General features: G+C 36.5%; 1 pseudogene; it reads left to right on the top strand.

Annotated features, from left to right (window-relative positions):
- Positions 1 to 11629, top strand: part of LOC131953556 (eukaryotic translation initiation factor 3 subunit J-like) — a 30018-nt pseudogene extending 18389 nt beyond the window's left edge.
- Positions 11630 to 24989: the final 13360 nt, after the last annotated feature.

Here is a 24989-nt window from a genome sequence, read left to right as displayed (position 1 = left end):
TGCTTCCCCCTTTCACCCCCATATACACTTTTGCTGACCGTGCAGCAAAAAAGAACATAATAAAAAAAAGTTTATTTCTTTATGAATATAAATCAGACGGGAGAACAAATATCCGCGACAACAACACAAAGGAGACAAAACTCAACATTTTCTATAATAGATTCCCCTCCGTATTTCTCATGTATCTCCTGTATATCTGGTTAGAATAATGTGGTCTAGGTCTACGATGAAAGATGTTAATTCCAAAATAACAATCGTTTTATATAATGCTAATTTTTTTTAAAAATATCTAAGTGATGATGTAATAGACGTGTCAAATTTAATAAATTATTTTAAAAATGCTTTTTTTATTATGACGATTACATTTCTTATTGTGCAAATCGAAACGTGATAATTTACTATACGTTTTTTTTTACTTCTAAAACATTGTCAGTTTTCCAGTAAATTCAGCGCAAAACGAAATCCCTTTACATCGAACATCGCTGTAGAGTTATGATTCATGCAAATTCAATACAACCAGAGCTTGATTTCGTTAGCCTCAGTTCCATATCAGACGGTCATTGAAACACAAATACCCGCTATAATTTGAAACCACGGTGTTAGTAGTAATAGTCTTAAACTATCCCTTGGTAGTTTTTCGTATAAATCAGAGTCGTGTCCCTTTGTATAATTTATTCCCCCTGAATAGTTGGAGTAATCTCCCTTGCGCGTAAAAGTTATTCTTTCAATGGGCGGATATTATCTTGTCTTTATACAAATGTAATTTTGTAAATCCCCCCGATGTATGCCTAATATCTCATGTCTTGTATTAAATTAAATAAATGTAAAAATCACTGTATCTTTTTAAAACAATAACTTTAGAACTAATTCTATGTTAAGATTCTCATACAATAATCGAATAAGGTGTTCGTTTTCGACATACTTTTTATTTTTTTATATCTTTTTTGTGGATTTTAATTTTAAGCTAATAATAATTTTCAAGAGTGAAAGTGAATAGATTTGCATTACATGAATTTTAAAAAAGATTTAGATTTAAAATTAAAGTGGGAGTATTTGAATTTTAAACAAATGTAATAAACTTTTAAGGGAAAAAAATAAAAAAAATACTCCGGCATACGTTTTCTAATGTGATTGTTTTGAAACTTATTGAATTTTAGTTAAGACTAGGGTAATAGGCAAGGATAGAGTCAGTATAAAGTGGGGGATAAAGGTTAGCGTAAGGACTGTCTAGTACCTGGCATCAGTAGCGTAGCGAGGTCGGGTGTCACCCGGTGCGGCACTTAATGGTGTCACCCCCCCCCCAGAGGCGTAGCGACCCTTCCCGGGGACAAACTTTCAAATTTTTGATTTGCACCCCCCTCAAGTTTTCGATTTGCACCCCCCCCCCCCCCTCAAACTTTCGATTTGCACCCCCCCTCAAGTTTTGTTCTATATATTTTGCTATTTTTTGCCTTGGTGTCATCCCCTTAAATGGTGTCAACCGGTGCGATCCGCACCCCCCCCCCGCGCCCCCCTCCCCCCTGCTACGCCCCTGCCTGGCATGGTGCGAGAGGTTAGGGTTCAGGGTTTAGGATACAGCTAGGAGAAAGACTAGGGTTCAAGAACAGGGTTCGAGTCAGTAGGTGGTGATACCTGTAAAAATATCACGTCCTTCAAATTTCTGCCGACTTTGTAATAAGTATAGTGATGGATTTAAAGTATCATACTGTAAAATTAGAAAAGGGCTTAATTAAGATGTAGACACATTTATAAGGATGCATACAAAATGTACAATTTCACATAACAACTGTTCTGCCTAAGGAAAAAAAAAATAATTAAAAAAAAAAGAATTGTATCGTGTTTTCATCAAGTTTTTAAAAAATATAAGGCATGTCTCAAAAATATAGACAACTCTATTTAAACGAAAATTCGAAACTTTCATAAAAAATTGTAAAAAAAATAAATACATATTTTGTTGCTGATCCATTTCAAATGTGAAATTTGAAATTCAGTATTCGGTATGTCCACGCGAAATGAGAAATTATTTGCAGGTAACTGACTACTATTTCAAATAACAACTGTGCGATTTCTTGCGCGAAATTCAAAGCTTGGAACTTTCAATAATGAAAAGATACATAATTAAAAGCAAACTAGAGGTAGATTTACATAGAATTAAAATGTATATTCCATTTTGTTTCGAAAAAAAGAATTTCCTGACGAGTACAGAAGACCCCGTTATTGCGTTTTTAAAGCTGCTGAAAATAAAAGTTTAAATTTTACGCCTAATTTTTGTCAGTCATTGCCTTATACTCCAATTCTAAAACGATTTTGTGAAATAAAAATCTGAATTTTAATTCGAGGTTCTCATGTTGAGCACTGACGTTAATATAGTTTAGTTTTGTTATCTAAGTTATACTTGCAATTTGCTACCCACTCACCTTCTGGGAATCTTGATGGACAGAAAGTTTGATCTCCCCACCTTTCCTAGCCTCCCCCTGTTTCCTTCACTTCCCAACCTCCCTAGTCCCTCCCTAGTCCCTCCCTAGTCCCTCCCTAGTCCCTCCCTAGTCCCTCCCTAGTCGATTCCTAGTCCCTCCCTAGTCTGTTCCTAGCCCCATCCTAGTCCCTCCCTAGTCCCTCCCTAGTCCCTCCCTAGTCCCTCCCTAGTCCCTCCCTAGTCCCTCCCTAGTCCCTCCCTAGTCGATTCCTAGTCCCTCCCTAGTCTGTTCCTAGCCCCATCCTAGTCCCTCCCTAGTCCCTCCCTAGTCCCTCCCTAGTCCCTCCCTAGTCCCTCCCTAGTCCCTCCCTAGTCCCTCCCTAGTCTGTTCCTAGCCCCATCCTAGTCCTTCCCTAGTCCCTCCCTAGTCCCTCCCTAGTCCCTCCCTAGTCCCTCGCTAGTCCCTCCCTAGTCCCTCCCTAGTCCCTCCCTAGTCGATTCCTAGTCCCTCCCTAGTCTGTTCCTAGCCCCATCCCAGTCCCTCCCTAGTCCCTCCCTAGTCCCTCCCTAGTCCCTCCCTAGTCCCTCCCTAGTCCCTCCCTAGTCGATTCCTAGTCCCTCCCTAGTCCCTCCCTAGTCCCTCCCTAGTCCCTCCCTAGTCCCTCCCTAGTCCCTCCCTAGTCCCTCCCTAGTCCCTCCCTAGTCGATTCCTAGTCCCTCCCTAGTCCCTCCCCTAGTCCCTCCCTAGTCCCTCCCTAGTCGATTCCTAGTCCCTCCCTAGTCCCTCCCTAGTCCCTCCCTAGTCCCTCCCTAGTCGATTCCTAGTCCCTCCCTAGTCTGTTCCTAGCCCCATCCTAGTCCCTCCCTAGTCCCTCCCTAGTCCCTCCCTAGTCCCTCCCTAGTCCCTCCCTAGTCCCTCCCTAGTCCCTCCCTAGTCCCTCCCTAGTCCCTCCCTAGTCACTCCCTAGTCCCTTCCTAGTCCCTCCCTAGTTCCTCCATTCTCAGCCTCTCACCCACCCCCCTCAACCCTTCTCCTTTTACATCCTCTCCGTTTTATACCCTCCATCATTTTCTACCTCCCTTCTCCCTAGGCACTCAAACTTACAACATCCTCATCTCCCCATTCTCTCCATTTAAACCATCGACCTCACCCCTACTTCCAACCTCACTCTTTTACTTTCCCTCTTCCTTATTTTTTTATTCCCTCTCTCTCCACCCCCCTCTATTACACCCTACCTCCTGCCTCCTTCTAACCCCTTCACTCAAATTCTTTCATTCATTCACTCCCTCTATACTCCCCTCTTTTCTTCCTCACGAATTCACATTTCACATTCTTCCCTCCCACCCTCTGCCCTCTGCCCCCGACCCCTCCCCTCTTTTCTTCCTCACCGTTTCACATTCCCCCCCCCCCCCCCAGCCTCTGCCCCCACCCCTCTTGCCCCCCGGACCGATCAAACTCTTAGACTCACGTCGCTTCTGTGTAACATCAGCCTGTCACGTGATCTCGCCTCATTACCATACAACCCTTGTCCAGCGCGACACCTAATGTGGCTTATTCGATAATCGCAATGATTCTCATTTCACAATAACACGCCTACCCCTTTTCTATGGTATAATTAAGTGTTTTGCTTACATACTAAAAGAGATAGGACCAACAAAATGAAGTTGTCGAGATTATAATCGAAACAGAAAACCAACCACAACACATAAAACAACATGTCTGTAAATGTAGGCAATATAATTTCTTGGTTTGTTTGTGTTATGTAAAGAAAGTCGGTAAATGCAGGAAATATAATTTCCTTGGTTTGTTTGCGTTATGTAAAGAAAGTCTGTAAATTCAAAAAATATAATTTCTTAGTTTGTTAGCGTTATGTAAAGAAAGTCTGTAAATGGAGGAAATATAATTTCTTGTTTTGTGTTATTAATGTGACCTCTGCATTAAAAATGATTTATCTTTAATTTTGTTCAAATAATTTTTGTTTTGCTTTAAACTTAAGAAAAAACATGGATTAAATAATTATTCGAAAAGCTATATCTTAAAAGAACACAGAATCCAACCGCAAAAAAATAAAAATATGTTTGGGTCACGACAGTATATGTATAATGAGTTAATTAATTAATTGAAATAAGATTTGATTGCAGGTTGTAGAGATACAATTATCCCTGGTTCTTATACAGATACAGGCGTATCTTACCTAGTGCGTTACCTGACTTTTGTGCTGTTAGGATAAGTATTCGGTTTTATATTTAGAATCAGTGCTTTAGAAAGGAACTGTTCTTTATAGGGAAGAAATTAAGAAAGGGAAATAACTCAAGGTTTTTCTTCATCAAAACACGAGATAAAAGTCATGTCTATGCTGTATATCACAAAGCGTATCAGTTGAGAACCATTGAATTTAGACTTATTTTCAGGTCTAGTTTTATAAATGCTGAGAACCCTTGGTTTAAGAAATTTCTAGAAATACGAGGACCATCATCCTAATTTATCAATACGTTCCGCTACTTTACCATTAATTCCTTGTCTAAAAGAGCAAGAAACTTTGACTTCTTTAATCTAATGTCAACCAGCCAATAACTTCTCACGAACCATAGACTTAGCGTTACATTATAGACCCACCACATTACTGGTTTGAGAATCGTTGACTTAACTATTCTTCTGTTATAATGCCTCAAACAGAATGAGAATCATTGACAGCCTCATTTGACCCATCATCTAGCCTAGAAACATTGACTTGGCAAGATTCGTTTAACGCAACACACACCACTAATGGAGAACTATTGACTTAATTAGTCTTACATTCCGCAGCGTAATCAGAAGCCCACAATAAGCCCCAGTAGACCCATCATCTTTCTTGGTGAGAACCATTACCTTAACGCGACCCTTACACATAGTGTCTTCCGGGCATCTCTCCTGGGGAGGGGGGCTCGCCACCCCGAAGAAAGTCTACCCCTCCCCCGTTCACACCCCCCCTCCCGAAAAGAAATGGAATTTTTTATAGAAAATGTATACTTTAAAAGTGTCCGCCCCCGGAAATGTTATTCCCCCCCCCCTAAAATATCAAGTGCCCCCCTCCCCCCAAAGGGAAAAGAGTCTGGAAGAAACACTGCTCTTACACCCACCATCTCAAAGACTGAAAACCGTTGACTTAACAAATCTCTGACACCCCACCATCTAGTAGAATGAGAACCATTGACATCACCAGTATATTGTTGCCCTATCTCGAACAGTATGAGAACCTTTAACCTTCTTAGTCCCACTCTCTCGTTGGCTGAGAACCGTTGAGTTACAATCCTCTTAGGTACCATCAAACTCCAGGTTAATCTAGTACATTCAACCTTCCCCCAGTAATTTACTTTTCACTGAGTCAGCTCCTAGTAATGCGAGAGTCTCATCAATTGAGGATTCCGTTCAATTCGTTGTTTCGCCATTTAGGGAGATACAGGATTCAATTCAATTCGTTGTTTTACCTAAAACTAATTACCGAAATACGCAACACTATCCGAAACACTCTACGGTCCCTGGCTCATTTCAGATTACCACTAAGCGCTAAAGGCGTCTAATTTTTATTCCTAGTTTGTAATTTTTTAATTTTTTTTTTATTTTAAACTTAATAGATACTTTAAATGACGTTTAAAGGTATTTGCAACTCAAAGGTTTCAATTTGATAAGTCATTTAAAGTTCATAAGTATAGTTTATGGATAGTTTATGTTACAAAGTTCAGAAACTATGGGTAGATGTGGTTTCATAACAAGCGCACGCCTTCCAGAAATCCAGAGCTCTGTTCCTGTGTCTGAGACCGTAAATGATACCAGGACAGAACTGTACACCCCCTCTCCCCCTCATTCTAGCATCTCAACCAGATGATGAACTGTAAACGACACCTGTTTTGGTGGCAATGCTGTATTTCCTCGTCCTGCTACCATCCAGCCCATGCAACGTGGGGTTGTCATCTAGAGTAATCTAGACTGAATGGCTTTGTCCTGCTTTCTTCTAGCTATACTAAACCCTGCTGTCAACTAGCGAAAGGCTACACCCCGCTGCTATCTAGCAAATGCTACATTCTGCTCCCGTCTAACCTATGCTACATGCTGCTGCCGTCTAGCTAATGCTACATCCTGCTTTCGTAAAACCAATACTAAACCCTACCGCAATCTAGCTAATGCTACTGTATGTTTTCCTCTAGCCAATGCTAAATCCTAATGTTATGTAGCGAAATGCTACGTTCGCTGCCGTCTGAGAATCGCTCAGGACAGTACAACAGGTTAAAACAACATTCAAACATTTTCTTTAGGTTTTCTACAGAGATCTAAGAGCTTATCGTGATCGCCATTATCTTTATCCATATCTACTTTACGACTAATGTATTTAATTGTATTAAACTTAGAAGACTTTGCAAGATAACGTGTTTTTAAAAAACTGAAAACACTAAAATAATGCATATGAAACGAAACTATAAATCAAACTTCCATTTAAAAAAAAATCAAATTCAACAAGGTATTTTAATTGTACACAATTTTTAAAAAAGGTAGTCAAATACTTTTTGAAGAATTCACATATACGGTGAAAACAAAATTAAAATAGAATTATGAAATATTTTTAGACACTTTTTTTGTTAAGGTTTCAGCATCAAGGACATACACAAATGATTCCCAAAAAATAAAGATCACCTTCATACTAAGTTATTTCGCAATGGATAATGGAAAATGGATTACTTGTAATGGATAATGCGTATTAACCTTCTAGTTGCTTATCTACAATTCTTGTTCCAAGTAAATGGTCAATGTCGTAAAAAGCAATGAACCCAGATGACCAAAGAATTAGATCCCTTAACCTAGATACAATTTTAAAACAGCGAACTTAAAGTCTTCTTATGAATATTCAACTATTTAGATCGAATTCACTAATGCTATTAGTAATGAGATAGTTCAAAGCACGTTATAATCGTGAGTGGGCAAGTTAAGCTTTTTGAGGGATAAAATAAGAGAGTTTAAAATTTAGTATGTTTTATCGGCACTCAAAGAAGGTGATTCAGTCTTTCTTTAAGTATGTTAAACAACTATAAGATCTCAAGTTTGAGAAGAATATTTCGTAAGTCTAGACCGTTTTAAGTGGCTCTGCACTTTAATTTGCGGGGGAAAAAACAACATTGTTTAATTAATCTTTCTGGAATAGTATTAAAAAAAACAAAAAAACAAAAAAACAACAACAGCAACACCAACAAAACAACAACTCCGAAACATACTTTTCACACCTACGTGAGTTTTAATGTTTGTGTGAGTATCTGTCTGTGTATGTTTCTGTCAGTGTGCGTTTCTATATGTAAACAAATTTACTTGAGTATGGTTTTAGTTAGATTGAAGAAATTGCATTTGTGAGTATTATATCCAATTTGTAGTATTCTATCAACTTTTAAGCAATTTCCGATATCCGGAAGTGGCGAGTCATTGTTCGACCAAAACTACTTAGGCGTCGAAATTTCTTAACAGTTCAATTAAATTTTTTTTTGTCAGTTTCGGACATCTGAGAGACTCGTCCCCTATCCCTCCCCCACCCCTTCCCTGATAAAATGGTACAAGCAAAATGGCGGCCAAATGCCAGGGTGATGTTTGCGTCGGGTCGTGTTCGGTTTACACTGGGGCCTCTCCACTCTGGTGGAGGGGGTGTCAGGTTACCACCGTCAAGGTAATTTGGGCTTTTTTTTACTGGCCATGTTTTAAAATGTTTTTGGGTGAAAGGTTGTGGAAAGTGTGAAGTACTAAAACAAACAAATGATTATTGAGGTAGAATATAGATTAATAATAATACTGGGCCCTATGTACAATGCTATGATTTTAATAGCAACGTTGTTTGTTCATTATAATGATTAATTCAATTTTACGTGTTTACAAAAACATTGTCTGGTTATTATTTATGAAACGGTGACAGGAAAGATGCGACACAGAAAATTGCACACAAAAAGTGCGCAATGGCATTTTAGTTTTCTCAAATCGAGCATTAATAGACAATTAACGAAGAATAACCGCATATATATTGTAGCATAATAAAACACTTTTTCACGAAATTCGACAAAATTAAAGTGTCAGTATAACTTTGTTTATTTTTGCGCATTTTTCTGTTTGCGCATTTTTGTTTGCGCATATTTCTGTTGCGTAGTTTTTCGTTTGCTCCTTTTCCTGGGTACCTTATCAAACATATATGATTTTCCATATGCCTTTTTCTGCAATCTTCAATCTGCACGTTTAATTTAGATAATTTAAAAACCTTAGGCAAAACAGAATATTATTAACACCCTACTCTAAATTGATTGCCTTTTAGCCATCAACAAGCTGCGTTAGGATGATGACCCCTTTACTACCTACAAGCTAACCTTACGCTGACCCCCGTTTGACTACGCTATTGACACAATATTCTGTAAGATCAAGGATAATCCAGATATATTTCAATTTTTACCGTAGTTTTTCTATCCAATTGGCTTGACATATAAAGCTATATGGGCATACTGACAACTTGCTCTTTACATGGTGTAGAAACCCCGGATAATAAAAATTAGTATAATGACGCGAAACCACCGCATACAGGACAATGCAACAAACCCTACAAACTTATCCCTTAGATCAACGACAACAATTACTAAGCTGATGTTAATATCATAAGAATAAAAGCACACATTCCAATGGTCCCAAAAAACATTCTGGACGAAACTCCAATTACGAACAACAAAATAAATATTTGATTGAAAATTACAGCGCAAAATCTGGCTAGACGGTGAAGTTACTTGAAGGAGATAATGTATGCTCTTTAATGTTTTATTCTTAGACACTTTATGTCTAGTGGGCTATTTTTAAACAACGTGAAACGTTTTGTAATTATTTTTTAAAACTTAATTCAAATCGCTTAAACTTTAAGTATCAGCTTAATTTAAAGCAGGATCAAAACGTACTTTGAGTAAAAAAAAATAAACGTTTATGTAACTGCATATATATATATATATATATATATATATATATATATATATATATATATATATATATATATATATATGTATATATATATATATATATGTATATATATGTATATATATATATATATATATATATATATATATATATATATATATATATATATATATATATATATATATATATATATATATATATCAGTGGCGTAGCGAAGTCGGGTTTCACCCGGTGCGGCACTTAATGGTGTCACCCCCAGAGGCGTAGCGACCCTTCACGAGGACACACTTTCAATTTTTGATTTGCAACCCCCCTCAAATTTTCGATTTGCATCCACCCCCCTCAAATTTTCGATTTGCACCCCACCCCCCTCTGAATTTCGATTTGCACCTTTTAAAAGACTATTTAACACTCGAATGAATCACTTAATTAAGTGGAATTATCATTTTTCTCTATATATTTTGCTATTTTTTTGAATGGTGTCACCCCCTAAATGGTGTCACCAGGTGCGATCCGCACCACTCGCCCACCCCCCTCGCTACAGCTCTGCATGTATCTATAGTCCCGTAATTTTAATGTAGAATTATCATGCTTTTTATAATGCAGACATAGGGGCCTATTGTTACAAAAGGCATTTCTTTTACTTTCTATTAGTTTTAGTTACTTCCCATTAACTATTTAAATATACATAAGGGAAATAGCCTTAACATTTAATTTGAAATTAGATGGTAATTATTTGTTGTAAAAATTTATACGACATTCAATGTTAGATATGAAATAAAAAGTTATGTATAAATTACATATACGAAAGTGTGTCAACATTTTATGTTACTTTGAGTTTAAATTTAAAAAGTGGCATACATTGAATAAGAAAACTGAGAGCGAAGTTAAATTGTATATTACAAGACACTTCAACACTTCCATTTACCAGTGCTATCAGTTCACAATTGTCTGTCTACATAAATATTCTTATTTATCGAATTTAGAATTTTGGTATTTACTATGTTTATTGTACAGAATTAGATGAATTTCATGTAACCAGTTTTGTTTTCGACTATTTTTCCATACGTTATACTCTTACGCCACTTTTGTTGGCAAACATGTTACAAACCAGCCTCTTCTCAATTTTTGAACCAACAAGCATTAAATTCAATGTATCTTTTGTATTCATTTACTTGTTTCGCTATTTATTTACTATACTCTGTACATCAACGTAACTACCTTGTAAATATCCACCCAAACGGTGTGGAATGTAACTGTATTTGTTTTAAATTAAAAAAAAATATTTATCGTATTTAATAAAAAAAAATAAAAAAAATAAAAAATAAAAAATTGTATGTAACACAAGATGGACGAGTGGGAAAAAGGATTTCGAGCCCAATACCCCACCGGCCGGGGCAGTTGCTTCAGATAAATGAGAAGAAGATGACGTGAATGCAAGCTATGAAGATGAAGAGGAAGAAAAAAGGAACAGGCTGATGGTAATAAACCAGCGGAAGAAAAGTCCACAGCTTACCACAGATCGAATAAAAAACCAATAGCTCATAAAATAGCTGAAAATGCGCGAACTAAACAGAAGGAAGAAGAAAAGGTTGAGAGGACACCAGAGGAAAAACTTGCTGAGAAAAAATTAGACTTCAAAAGATTCAAGAAGAAGCTGATTTAAAATTAGCTAAAGGTTTATTTGGTGTAGGAGATGCATCTGGAATAGACAGCATGTATCCTGAAACAAAAGAACAGTTTGATCAATTTGAACAAGCTTTGAAAACAAAAATCACATTTTTTTTAGAGTAGCAAATTGTATTCATCATTTATAGAAAAACTTATCCATGATTTAACCTTAACCTTGCCTGCTGATGACATCAAACGAATTGGTATTTCATTAAATACACTGTATCATGAAAAGTAACGACAAAGGAGAGAACAGGCAAAGACTCAAAAGAAAAAGAAACCAAAGGCCACAATTAGAGTAGACAAGGCTGATGACTTAGGTTTGGCAGATGTGGCGGAAGGAGCATATTATGATGATGATGAGGATGATTTCATATATCACTCCTGCACATAGTCTCTTTTTCTTTTTTTTTTACTCATCATACTATGCTGTCTTTCCACTGTGCCTAATTTTTAATGACCTTTAGACATGTTAAACAGTGTAACTAAAAGAAGTCCAACATATTTGATTTTCTTTATTCTTGTATTGTCAAAAAAGTTTTCCTATCCATCCATCATTTTCAAATTTTTTGTTATGCTCTTGGTTTTGGTCATTTAAAAAAAAATCAGTTGTGAAAGTTATTGAATGAATGTTTTGTTTATAGCATTTATCTTCATTTATTTCTAATTTATGATTTTTAATAATTGATCATTATTTTACACTATAATTCATATTATGTGTGGTATTATTTTCTTTTGAAATAGAAATATGCATCAATAATAAGTAATATAAATAAAGCCTTTTGCTTATAAAAGAAGAAAATGACATTCATCTTCAAGTGCAGGTACTTGATGTTTTTGTAGTGTAATAAACTACCTAGTCCTTAAATATGTAAATATTTGCTGCTGTAATTTTATAGCATGGAAAGATAAATACCAATTCTAGTATAAAAAACTGGTTCTAATACTTTTTATAATTCTAATTATTGAGGAAATTTGTTTTTGAAAATAGACTATGACTTTCTTCAAGGAGGGCAGACACAACCAGATTTGCAATGATGTAATAAATATAAAAATAAAATCGTATTTACTTAAAACAATTCTACATACTAAAGACAGTAGTAGGTTCCGACCAGAATGTACAAATACACAATGGAATATAGCATACAATAAACGTATTGCATACATATCTATTATGCTGTCAAAAGTGAAAAAAAAAGCTTTGCTCCTCATATCTTGATAACTAGGATTAATTAAACAACCACATCATTAGACTATTTAAACAGACCGCATTGCATTATTTAATTAATAAATAAAACATATATTTATTGATTTTAAAGTATACCGAACAATCATGTTTTTACTGTGTCATATATAGAAAAAACAACAAGAGCTGAATAATTAAGACAAAAAATATTATAAATTGCACTAATTAGTCTAATAGCCGTCTAAAAAGTAGCACTGAAGAAGCTAAAATAAGTTTATATCAATACAGCTATTTTAATTTAACATATACAGTACTCGCTATAATTATGACATCAACGCGTTCAAACGTTGTTACATTACATACTTTTGACTCAATTGTATTTTTTTTCAAAATCCAGACATAAAACCAGGGTATATCACAAACGTTCTTCTGACACTGTCAAATCTGTTGCCTCTATCAACAAGCGGCCACTATTGGGTTTATGTTATGTTGTCGTCAGTGGCGTAGCTATGATCGTCTCAAGGGAGGGCTCCAATTTTTACCCGGGGACAAACTTTCGATTTGCACCCCCCCCTCAAACTTTCGATTTGCACCCCCCTCATACTTTATATATATAACCCCCCCCCCCTGCCTACGCCACTGGTTGTCGTTGTCCTGTGAAGCTCTTGTTGGGTTATTTTATCATCCATCCTTCCCCTTTATTCTCCAAACAACCATATATTTTCACAAAAAGCCAGACATCCCCCTCCTCACCCACACAGGTATAAAAAAGACGTTACGCCTCATTCAACATTGCAGGTCATGTGAGATGGTTGAGTTTGCTGTATCTAAAAAGGTTTGGGCCCATGATTTCATTAAGCCATTTAAGCCGTGGCTCAAGTGGCTCCTCTAACTGGCTCTCGCCTTACAATTAACATGAGAGGAAGCAACTCCACTGTTGATGATGTAAAGCGGTATTAATAAATGATGCTATCTAAGCACACGTTGAGAACAAATTGATTATCCTGCTTCCTAGCATTTAATCAGTAATTTAGTATTGATTAAATAACAATAAAAATAAACATAGGTGTCTTCTACTTATAACGTTCACAAAAATCTTCTGTACTATCGGTCAATATCCGCTGCTAATAAGGAGGGCATCTATAATTCGAATCATAATCATGTTATATCGTTTTTTAAATGGCTAACATAGCAATGCGAACGACTAATTTTCTTTTTCTGTTAACAAAAGGTTAACAGTTTTCATTATAACTACATGTATGTAAAGTTCACTTTTCGAGCCTAAAGTAGAAATAGAATTAGGCAAGAGAAGTAGAGTTCACATGTTTCTGTGAACTCAGTTTATGAAGGCAGTATGCTCACCTGGCTTTACTTTCGCTAACGTGAGCTGGGTACTCATCAGAGCTGGGTGGACTCAGTGACGTTTGACTTACTTGAACCCGGATTCGAACTCGCGGCTATCGGATTAGCAATCTAGCCCACTACCTCTAGGCCACGCCGTTCCGATAGGGCACAATATCAAGTAAAATCTAAAGATTTAGTTTCCCCATGTAGTTAAAATAAAAGAAAAAAGAACTATCATTGGTTGAACAGATGCAGAGAACTGCCTATTGATTTCCTTGATTACAAAGCCCATTCCTGTTGTCAGATTAAGTGCAATGTTGGATGAACGATGTTTTACGGCCCGTTTGTCCTTGCCGTGTGACCAGTTGTATGCATGTTTGGTGAATGCCTGTTTTGTTGTCGTTACTAGCCTCTGGATACTGTTTTTTTCGGGCTGTTATTTCAAACAAACAAAAAAATTTTAAATATATTTCTGCACATATTTAACGTTTATATATATATATATATATATATATATATATATATATATATATATATATATATATATATATATATATATATATATATATATATATATATATATGTGTGTGTGTATGTATATTTATATGTACATATTTGTGTATGCGGGGGTTTTACGATTTATGAATTATAGTACATAATTTCAAAATATTTGAAAATACCAATAATAATGATTTATATATAATGCGATATTTTATTGGAGATACACGTTTTACTAATTCAAACATTTATTTAATTATGTTTTCTTGTATGTTAAAAAATATATATTCACTTTTCCAGAACATACTGACTTCATTTTTAAATAAAAATAAAAGCACTCCATGAACATTTAATATTTATGTTTTTGGTAATTGATACAAATTGTTGAAGAATGTGAATATAAATTGAGAGCAGGAATATCCAGACATTATTTCACGTAGAACATGCAGTAAAGAAGGCCCGAGCTTCGAACCTTAACGTCGCTCACTGAGCAAGTTTGTTCCGCAGATTAGCATGTAATCAGGAACAGAATTCCATTTTTTTAAGTCGGAGACACCGCGCCATGTCCAATAAACATGCCAGTTACAAACGGTGTCCGGTTAAATAGCATGCCACAGACAGGAAATGACGTCATTGAACACGTGATTATGTTATGATTGCTTTTGTGGAATATTCAATGTGTCTGACAAACCACAAGCGTTTATATATTTGTTAAATTTTGCGTTTAAGTTATGATCTAAATTCTTTAAATGCTTTAATACAATATGTTACATAAAATGAAAAATGAAGCACTGTTTCGTAAATGTCTTAAATGCTTAATAGAATAGTTAGCATTTCGTGCCACTAGAGTATAGTCCTACTAAAACTGTCCAGGTAATTAGATACCTAGTTTCTCCAACTGTCCCCAGTGATCACCCACCTGATTTGTTGTTAGTTTCTTTTATCAAACACATCGATATCCAATGTGCTTTTAAACGAACAATATTTACAAAGTATTATTTCAAATTTCTCTTCATATGCCGGGGTCACAGAAACAAGTGAACTCTACTTACTTGCCCTATAGACTGCCAGGTCTGAAAAGGGAACTTTACTTTTTATAAATTATTTCAAATGTAGACACGGATACAGAATATGGTTCAAGTAAAGACTAAGTAAGTTTAGCTAGACTGTATCCAAGCTCACCACTCAACACTGCACTAAATCACATCGGCTGCCATGCATCGGGTTGGACGTTTAAACAATACGACCAATTCTCAATATCAAAAATATAGTGTTTGTTTTCGTCCACTTACATAGAATACACACGGACGACGTGGAAAGAGTGCAGTGGCGTAGCTAGGGTGGGTGGGGGCCGCCGCCCCGAGCGCCGGCCATTAGGGGGCGCCAAAACGGGTAGAAAAAAAAATCTAATTTTAAGCTGAAATATTGAATTATACACAAATTTAAGAAAAAAAAGGCTACAAGGCTTTACACAAATCACTTCTGTGACACCAACAAATAATGTGTTACGGGATAGTGACTGGTAAAATATTTTCGGTGGCCGGAAAGAACCGCAACGGAAAAAAGCGCAACGGAAAAAAGCGCAAATCAAAAAGCGCAACGGAAAAAAGCGCACACGGAAAAAAGCGCAAAGAGAAAAAAGCGCACACAGAAAAAAGCGCAAAGAGAAAAAAGCGCAAACGGAAAAAAGCGCAAAGAGAAAAAAGCGCACACAGAAAAAAGCGCAAACAGAAAAAAGCGCAAACGGAAAAAAGCGCAAAGAGAAAAAAGCGCAAACGGAAAAAAGCGCAAAAAGAAAAAAGTGCGTCTCGATGTGAAAAATATTAAATACAAAATTGTTATTTTGGTGCGAATGAATGTTGTTACGAGAGATATGACGAATGCATGTTTGATGACGCGGATGAAAGAGAGTGAAGTTTTGCCATAGGAACGGGTTGTTATAGTATGCAAGCTAGGTAGTTCGGACTAGGGAGAATGTGAAAGATACTTCGTGTAATGTCGATAGTTTTATGTTTATACGAGAATAGTAGTTGAATAATTTTTGACCAAGAAAATAATAGGCATTGTGTAAAGTGATTATCGCCTGTATCGTGGTGATGGGAATGCAGATGGTAGTGGTACGCTTTAAATGGTAGTAGATCACGTGATCAAACACGACACTCTCACAGCAGCCCTAACAGTCATGTATAAATGTGTCATCTCGTCCATATAGTCTTTGTGCTAAATTTCTCTTTTGCACATTTTTCGTTGTGTTTTTTCTGGTTGCGCATTTTTCTGTTTCTGTTTGCGCTTTTTTCCGTTTGCGCTTTTTTCTGTGTGCGCTTTTTTCTGTTTGCGCTTTTTTCCGTTTGCGCTTTTTTCCGTTTGCGCTTTTTTCCGTTTGCGCTTTTTTCTGTTTGCGCTTTTTTCTGTGTGCGCTTTTTTCTCTTTGCGCTTTTTTCTGTTTGCGCTTTTTTCTGTTTGCGCTTTTTTTCCGTGTGCGCTTTTTTTCTCTTTGCGCTTTTTTCCGTTTGCGCTTTTTTCTGTTTGCGCTTTTTTCTGTGTGCGCTTTTTTCTCTTTGCGCTTTTTTCCGTTTGCGCTTTTTTCTCTTTGCGCTTTTTTCTGTGTGCGCTTTTTTCTCTTTGCGCTTTTTTTCGTGTGTGCTTTTTTCCGTTGCGCTTTTTGATTTGCGCTTTTTTCCGTTGCGCTTTTTTCCGTTGCGGTTCTTTCTGGGAACCAATATTTTCATCAACCTTTCAAACTATAGTCTATATGAAAAGGGAGGGGGGTGCAACATTGATAGTCCGCCCCGGGTGCTAGAATGGGTCGCTACGCCTCTGAAAGAGTAACCACTGACACCAGAAAAGGTACTTAAATGACCACTAACCTTTGAAACACAATAAAAAAGTTAGATTTGCATGGAACACGTGACAAGACTAATCTCACACACACAGTGACAATGATACAGAGAAGTAAAGAGTAGCTTCCTCATATGAATTTATTAGGTACACATGAAATGGGTTAAAGCAGGGGTCTCCAAACTACGGCCCGCGGGCCGAATGCGGCCCGCGAAGTCCTCTCATGCGGCCCGCGGAGATCTTTTTGTCCAAGGAAAAAACGTTTGTTGGTGATGGCTGAGGAACTTTGTCCAGAAAAATCAAAGACATGCCTGGAAGAAACTGGTCCCCGAACTGAAATTTTATAGTTAAAGCGGCCCTCGGACTGAAAAGTTTGGAGACCCCTGGGTTAAAGGAGGCGATTTCACTGAATTAGGGGTCGGCGTAGTCGAGTCGGTAAAGCTCATGGTTGCTAAACCGAAAAGTCTCGAGTTCGAACCCTCGGGCAGATGAGGCTCGTTAGCTGGGGACAGCCACTCTTCTAGGAGAGACAACTCCAAAATTAAACAACTGCTGCCTTGTAGTTTGTTCTTGGTTGGACAAAGGCTATGGAAGCAAATCCAAAAAGAAAAGCAGGCTGAAATCGGAGTCAATGGCCTCAATGGCGCATAACCAGTTGACACGTAACGCTTAATTGTGTTGGAGGCGTGGTCGAGTAGGCAAAAAAAAAAAATTCATGGTTGATAAATTCGAACAAGGTCTCGAGTTCAAACCCACTGGCAGATAAATCTCGATCCCCTTCAACACTAATAATTAAGAACGAAGAAGAAGAAGAAAGACTGAATTAGCAATATCGATATAAATATTGACAAACATTTATTTCAACGCCAAATACAGTCCCAGGTATCGAATACCTTACTCACCTATGGGTAACTCCGTAACTAACAATCAAATAGCGAAATCTACATTCAGGACCATGTAGCCCACTAAAAAAACCATCGAGACATCTATATACCGTCAAGCCTACACAAAAAAGCCCACCTTATTTCAACAGACACCGTATCGTTGTTTATATCAAGTTACATATTTGATTAAATTCTGATGATTACGGATTTTTTTTTTTACCTACATTCTACCATTTTTCCAATTTTAGATGAAAATGTCAAAAGACTATGCATGTGATAGGTTTGAAACACAAGTTGCATCAAATTTCAACCCCTATTTGCAAAACGCATTTATTTCAATTTATAACTGAGCAGTGAGTCTAGAAGATCAAATACAAAGGTGTCTGTTTATATTAACAGGCGCCGAATCAGATTTCATTTCTATACTACAGATGGCATTTTAAAATAAATACAGTTGGCTGTTTTGATTTTAAATTATTTTTTTTAAATGTCATGGTCTAAAGCCGGAATATTCTTTTGTTAACCCGAAAATCAAAAGTTCGTTATGGGTTAGCAGTGTTGTCTGATTGCTATTCCCCCCCCCCCCCCCCCCCCAACACCAATCCTAATCGGACCCGTTAGATTATATGTAGATGTTAAAATCTGGCGGAAATTAGGAAGTATTCGTATTCAGATATTCAGTATTAATATCAAGATTCGCGATATCATGTGCAAAATCATCACTGGCAACATCATGACTATCAACATCATCAAGGCAACATCTTTATTTGAAACTTTATCTGTTGTAAGATCACCAAGAGGCAAAAATCATTACTGGCAACATCATACTTATCACCAACGTGACTAGGGTCATGATGTCTGCATCGGCTACATCGTCGGTAGCAACATCATGACAATCATAACTGACAATATTAATAATGGAAACATCATCACTCACAACATCATGACTAGCAGCATCATCATTGGAAACTTCATGTCTAGGGACATCATGAATTGTAACATCATCGCTGGAAACATCATGACTAGGGACGTCATGAATGGCAACATCATCATTGGAAACATTATGACTAGGGACTTCAAAACTAGCAACATCATCACTTGAAACATCATGACTTGTACATGTTTGACTTTTCATCCTATCTCCATTTTCTTTCATTACGAGTGATGCGAAATTTTGTTACACTTAAGATAAAAGTAAACAAAAGGGGCGGAGAGTGCTAGGGGTGACCGTATTTATTCTATGTCCGCATTCTCTAGACTTCGAATTAAACTTTAAGTGTTTTTTTTCCTATTCTCATTCTTACAGCAATAATATCAGATGATGTTTCATAAATTTAATCATAAAATGTGTACATAACAATGGCAAAGTTACATTTTTAGCCTTTCAAAACTCAAACTTTATTTATGTGTGTGTGTGTGTGTGTGTGTATTTGTGTGCGAGTGTGTTTGCAATATGTTCATGAAATGTGATTCCCAGTGAAAGAAATAGGAATTTAAAAATGTAACAATATGAGAAATTTTAAAGTATTGTATAACAATATTGTGTGAAACGTAAAATGCTAACGTTATTGCTGAAAGTGAAGCGATTATATTAAATGCGTTACCTTTAATAGTAATATTCATAGTGTAAACTAATCATAGATGGCGAAATATGTCTGAGATTATGAACGCAATTACGTGAATTTAATTTTTAAACTATTTTTTTCCACCTATGCACATTTTAACAGTATTTTGTCATTTTATAGTTTCGTATTATTTTTAAAATCGGAAGTATAGATTTCTGCAAACTCGTTTTTATTAGATTTTCTTCATCTGAATAAACATCAATACCCCCAGAGGCGTAGCGAGGTCGGGTGTCACCCGGTGCGGCACTTTATGGTGTCACCCCCTCAGAGGCGTAGCGACTCTTCCCGGGGACAAACTTTCAGTTTTCGAATTACACCCCCACCCCTCAAACTTTCGATTTGCACCCCCCCCCTTCAAATTTTTCTCTATATATTTTACTATTTTTTGCCTTGGTGTCCCCCCCCCCCCTAATTAGTGTCACCCGGTGCAGTCCGCACCCCTCACCCCGCCCTCCCCCCCCCCCCCACCTCGCCACGCCTCTGAATAGCCCTACTATTTTATTCCCATTAAATAAAAAATGAAGTCTTGTGAAATGTTTTCTTTTTAAATGTAATAAAGACACGTTTTGAAATAAAAGAAATATATTTAAAAACGTGTTAAATACATCTACGTGTGTAGTATGCGGTTCTAGTAATATTATTTCGAAATGACAATTCTATAACGGTTATTTTTAGAATCACTACAAATTTAGCACACTTAAAATACGCTTGAGTTAATTAGCACTTTAGAAATATATTGAGAAAAAGTAATTAAGTAAGCCACTAGTAGTTAACTATTTTAGATTTAAAAAAAAAAAAGAAAAAAAAGTAAGTCTCGGTAAAAAGCAGACTAATCCTCTCCTAGCAACTAATTACGTGGCGTCAGTTGTCAGTTGGCAATTCTCAGGCAGTAGCGTAGCGAGGGGGGCGGGGGGGGGGACATATGTCCCCGGGCGCCGAGCTTAGGGTGCGCCAAAATGGGTTGGAAAAATAAATTGAAAGGTTGAGGGGGGTGCAAATTGAAAGTTTGAGGGGGGGGGGGGGTGCAAATCAAATTCTCGAGGGGGGGGGGGGGGGGGTGCAAATCGAAAGTTTGAGGGTGGGGGGTGCAAATCGAAATCTCGAAGGGGGGGTGCAAATCGAAAAGTTTGTCCCCGGGCGCCGGGAAGGGTCGCTACGCCTCTGTTCTCAGGTAACACAAGAGGTAGGTAGATGTTCCAACGTTTATCCCACAACAACCTCTAAAGTACCAGAGCCCGTAAACAGCCTATCCTGACGAGATTAACACGTGACTTAGCCGAGAGTAAAGGCGGCACAATAAGGCAATCTTTTAAATTAAAGATTTTAAATTGGGTTTGTAGTTTAATTAGAGTTGTAAGGTCATGGGTGGTAAGACTCTAGCCATCAGGCCGCTTTCGTGGGACGGAGCGACCTAAGCGGTAGAGAGATAGGCTGCTAACCCGCTAATACGAAAAATTTCGAGTTCGAATCCGGGTCCAAATCAGTATAACGTCCATGAGTCCACCCGGCACTGATAAGCACCCAACTCATGTTAGGAAAGGTAAAGCAAAATTGCTGACAACACCTCTCCTTCTAATGCCGAGGTCAAGAAAAAAATGGACTCTATTTCATCTGCCCAAAAGATCGCTAAGTCTAAAAATAATTCTTTACTTTTTACTTTACATCAGCACCTTTAAATAACCTCTGTTATAATAACGTTTTGCTAAATGTGCATTAAAATCAAGTGAACTTAACTAAAGATTTATTAAACAGTTTACGGATAATAAAATTTTAAAATATTAAATATTATCGTTAGTGCTTCTCGACAGTTTGCATTATATATATATATATATATATATATATATATATATATATATATATATATATATATATATATATATATATATATATATATATATAAGTAATTTGATAATATAGTTTAATGGTGTAAACAAATACTGTCGTAATCAACATCTAGATGGTTGATGTAATGACGTTAATGGCGCCAAGTGTAGTGTGTGTGTGTGTATGTCAGTGCGTAAGTGTGGGAAGGAATGAGGAGGGAAGGGTAGAAGTAGTAGGAAACAAATCAAGTTATTCCAAATATAAAACATGGTTTCGTATTAGTTTCAGTTGAAGTTACCTTGTTGCCGTGTTAAATTTTTTGTATTTGCTAATTAGACTTATAAAACGCCGTCTAACCCTTTGTGTTTAGCCACATTTTTAGCCACATATTTGATTATTTTTTTTCCATCACAACTTCCCTGTCAAATTCAGTGCGATCTTGGTAAGTGGATAAACTTTCAGAGGGGTTTCAATTACGGTAGCATAGACGTCACACGTTTGGATTTTCCCAGTTGTCTGAAAGTAACACGATCTTATTAAACTCGAAGTAAACTTAGCTAATGCTGCTGATATTAATAATCATGCCATAAGTGGTTTTTTTTTTCAAAAGAAAACTGAAGCATTGAAATTTATTATAAAAATGGTACTCCTATTACGTAGATAACGTGATACGTCTTTAAATGTCACACTAGGTGCATAGAACATAAAGCGGGAGTGATCTCCCATAAACATTCTCGTATATTCTTATGTATCAAAAGGGAGATGGGACTTCCAGTGCTATCGGGATGTAGAAATGTTTTTTTTTAATACTTAAAACAAGAATTGCGCATCAGATGAATAAACGCGAGGAATATTAGTACTCCATAAATGAAACAGTGATTACTTTTTTACTTTCTCGCATATACGAAGTATAGAGAAAGTCTTGTAATCGTGCAAAAAAAAAAAATCGAGATTTTTACAAATCTCGACGTTTTACACCTCACTGATACGGAAAAACATAATTTTGCAATCTTGTCTGTTTGTCTGTGTGTCTGTGTGTGTGTGTGTCTGTGTGTGTGTAAACACGATACCTTGAGTACCGTTATAGCTAGGTTGATGAAATTTCTAATTGATCTAATTTTCTACCTTCTGTCAAATTTTGAGTAATTTCCGTTGACCGGAAGTACTAATTTACGCTATTTCCGATTTCTCAAAAAAACGCATGTAAATTTATAAAGTACTAATAATATTGCGCACTATTATGCACATTTTGTTTTGGCGTTCGCTTGGTGCGCAATTTTTTTTTCACGTTAGGGAAAGTAAAGGCGGCTGGGCATAGTGCTGACCACACTATCTCTTCATATGCGGTCACAGAAACAAGTGAACTCTACTTCACTTGCCCTATAGACCGTAAGGTTTGAAAGGGAACTTTTACCACCTTCAAGTACCGGAAATATTTTAAAAGCTGAGAGAATACTATATATGAAATTTCGGCTACCTAACTGAAACGGCTTTTAAGAAACCGGAAGTAGAATATATACAGTATGTTCCACTTCCGATTACTGGCAATCGCTGAAATATTGAGACAGAATGACAAATTTGAAATTACTTTTTTTTTAAATTTCTTAAACGTAACTAAAATGGTACTCAAGTTATCGTGTTCATAGACACACAGACACACAAACACACAGACACGCAGACAAAATTTGCAAAACTGTCAAATATCTGTTAATTATTCGGCACGATTGCAATACTTGTATACGAGAAAGTAAAAAAAAAAAAGCTGAATAATGGTTGAATAGATTTAAAAATAAAATAAATGTAAGTTGTATTTCCAGTATAAGTACACGAAGTGAATTACTTTTACGTAGTTTAAAAAAAGAAACAGAGAGGCAAAAATAAAAATAATATAAACAAAAATATTTTAACAACGAACTGGACTTATCAGATTTAAAGGTGTAACAAATACTGCATTCATTATTTAATCATTTAAATCACGTACATACTTACACATTTAAATACATTATACTGCATTGAGTATAACTGTTTATTTGCAAAGGAACGAATTTTTTTTTCACTTTATTACTGCTATGTGTAAGACTTGTCATTTTTGGTAGCTTTTTGATATGACGGTATATCGGACGGTCGTTCTGTCGGTCTTTCTGTATGTGTCTATGGGTATCCATATCCGTATCCGTATCCGTATACACATCCACATCCACATCCACATCCACATCCACATCAACATCAACATCAACATCCACATCCACATCCACATCCACATCCATATCCATATCCATAACTTTATTAGGTATAGAATAAAAATATTCTATATAATCGTTTTACGTAAAGTAATAAAATATAATATACAGAGGGGGGGGGGTCGTGGGGGGGGGGGCAGTCCCGTTTTGTTTATCCTGATTGTTTATCACATCTTCATTTGGGTGTCGTGTAGCATTGGATTACAGGATATCCCGCCGGTCGTAGATACATTAGCATATCAATTAAGGCGGGGGTGGGGGGGCATACGGCAGGCATTGTACATGGCATAGTTACCTCATATTTTAACCCTGACGCTAATTACTCACACTCACACAAACAACTAAACTCCCAGAGAGAGAGAGAGAGAGAGAGTAAAGCGTGTATATCATGACGTTGCATTTTCAAAACCTCAAAAGCTACATATTTTTGTTTGCTTTAAATATATGTATTGTTCGGTGTCACCATTTTAAGACATAATTCGATGCAAATGAAATTAGTTTTTACCTGTAATATTATTTAGCGAAACAGTAGTTTTAAAACGGTTATTTAAAACAGAATTACAATACAGTATTTTTAAAATTGCAAGGGAATTCAATCTCATGATTTAAAAATGAAATACATTTTTTAAGATTTTGAATATCATAAAGCTTTTAAACATAAGATTTGTTTTATTCTAAATAGGGTTCCCTGAAATTAGATGTTTAAGTTAAAAGCAAATAAAATATAAATTAGGTTTTCCCGGGTAAACAAAACTTCTACAACCGCCACACCCCCTCTCCCAACAAGCCCGACTCACCTTAAAACACTGATCTATTTCAATCAAAATGCTTTAATGTAACTTTATTTCGTGATGTCTGTGACTGGTTTTTACCTGTAACATTTACATTTAGATCTTAAATGTAACGTCAAAATGTGAACTCCGCCTGTGATATTTTCGTTAGATTATACCTGTAACTTCTACCTGTAACTTTAACCTGTAACTTTTACCTGTAACTTCAACCTGTAACTTCTACCTGTAACATCTACCTTTTACATATAACTTCTACCTATTTCCTCTAACTTCTACTTGTGTCCTGTAACTTCTACCTGTAACTTCTACCTGTAACTTCTACCTGTAACTTATACCTGTGACCTGTAACTTCTACCTGTGACCTATAACTTCTACCTGTAACTTCTACCTGTAAATTCTACCTGTAGCTTCTACCTGTTACTTATACCTGTGACCTGTAACTTCTACATGTGACCTGTAACTTCTACCTGTAACTTCTACCTGTAACTTCTACCTGTAACTTCTACCTGTGACCTGTAACTTCTACCTGTAACTTCTACCTGTAACTTCTACCTGTAACGTCTACCTGTAACATCTACCTTTTACATGTAACTTCTACCTGTAACTTCTACCTGTAACTTCTACCTGTAACGTCTACCTGTAACATCTACCTTTTACATGTAACTTCTACCTGTAACTTCTACCTGTAACTTCTACCTGTAACTTCTACCTGTA

Source organism: Physella acuta, unplaced genomic scaffold (genome assembly GCF_028476545.2).
Source record: "Physella acuta isolate Inbredline_101_S28 unplaced genomic scaffold, ASM2847654v3 ptg000930l, whole genome shotgun sequence".
In the NCBI taxonomy this organism is placed as follows: domain Eukaryota; kingdom Metazoa; phylum Mollusca; class Gastropoda; family Physidae; genus Physella; species Physella acuta.
The sequence above is the reverse complement of the archived record's forward strand: the minus strand, read 5'-3'. Positions and strand labels throughout refer to the sequence as shown.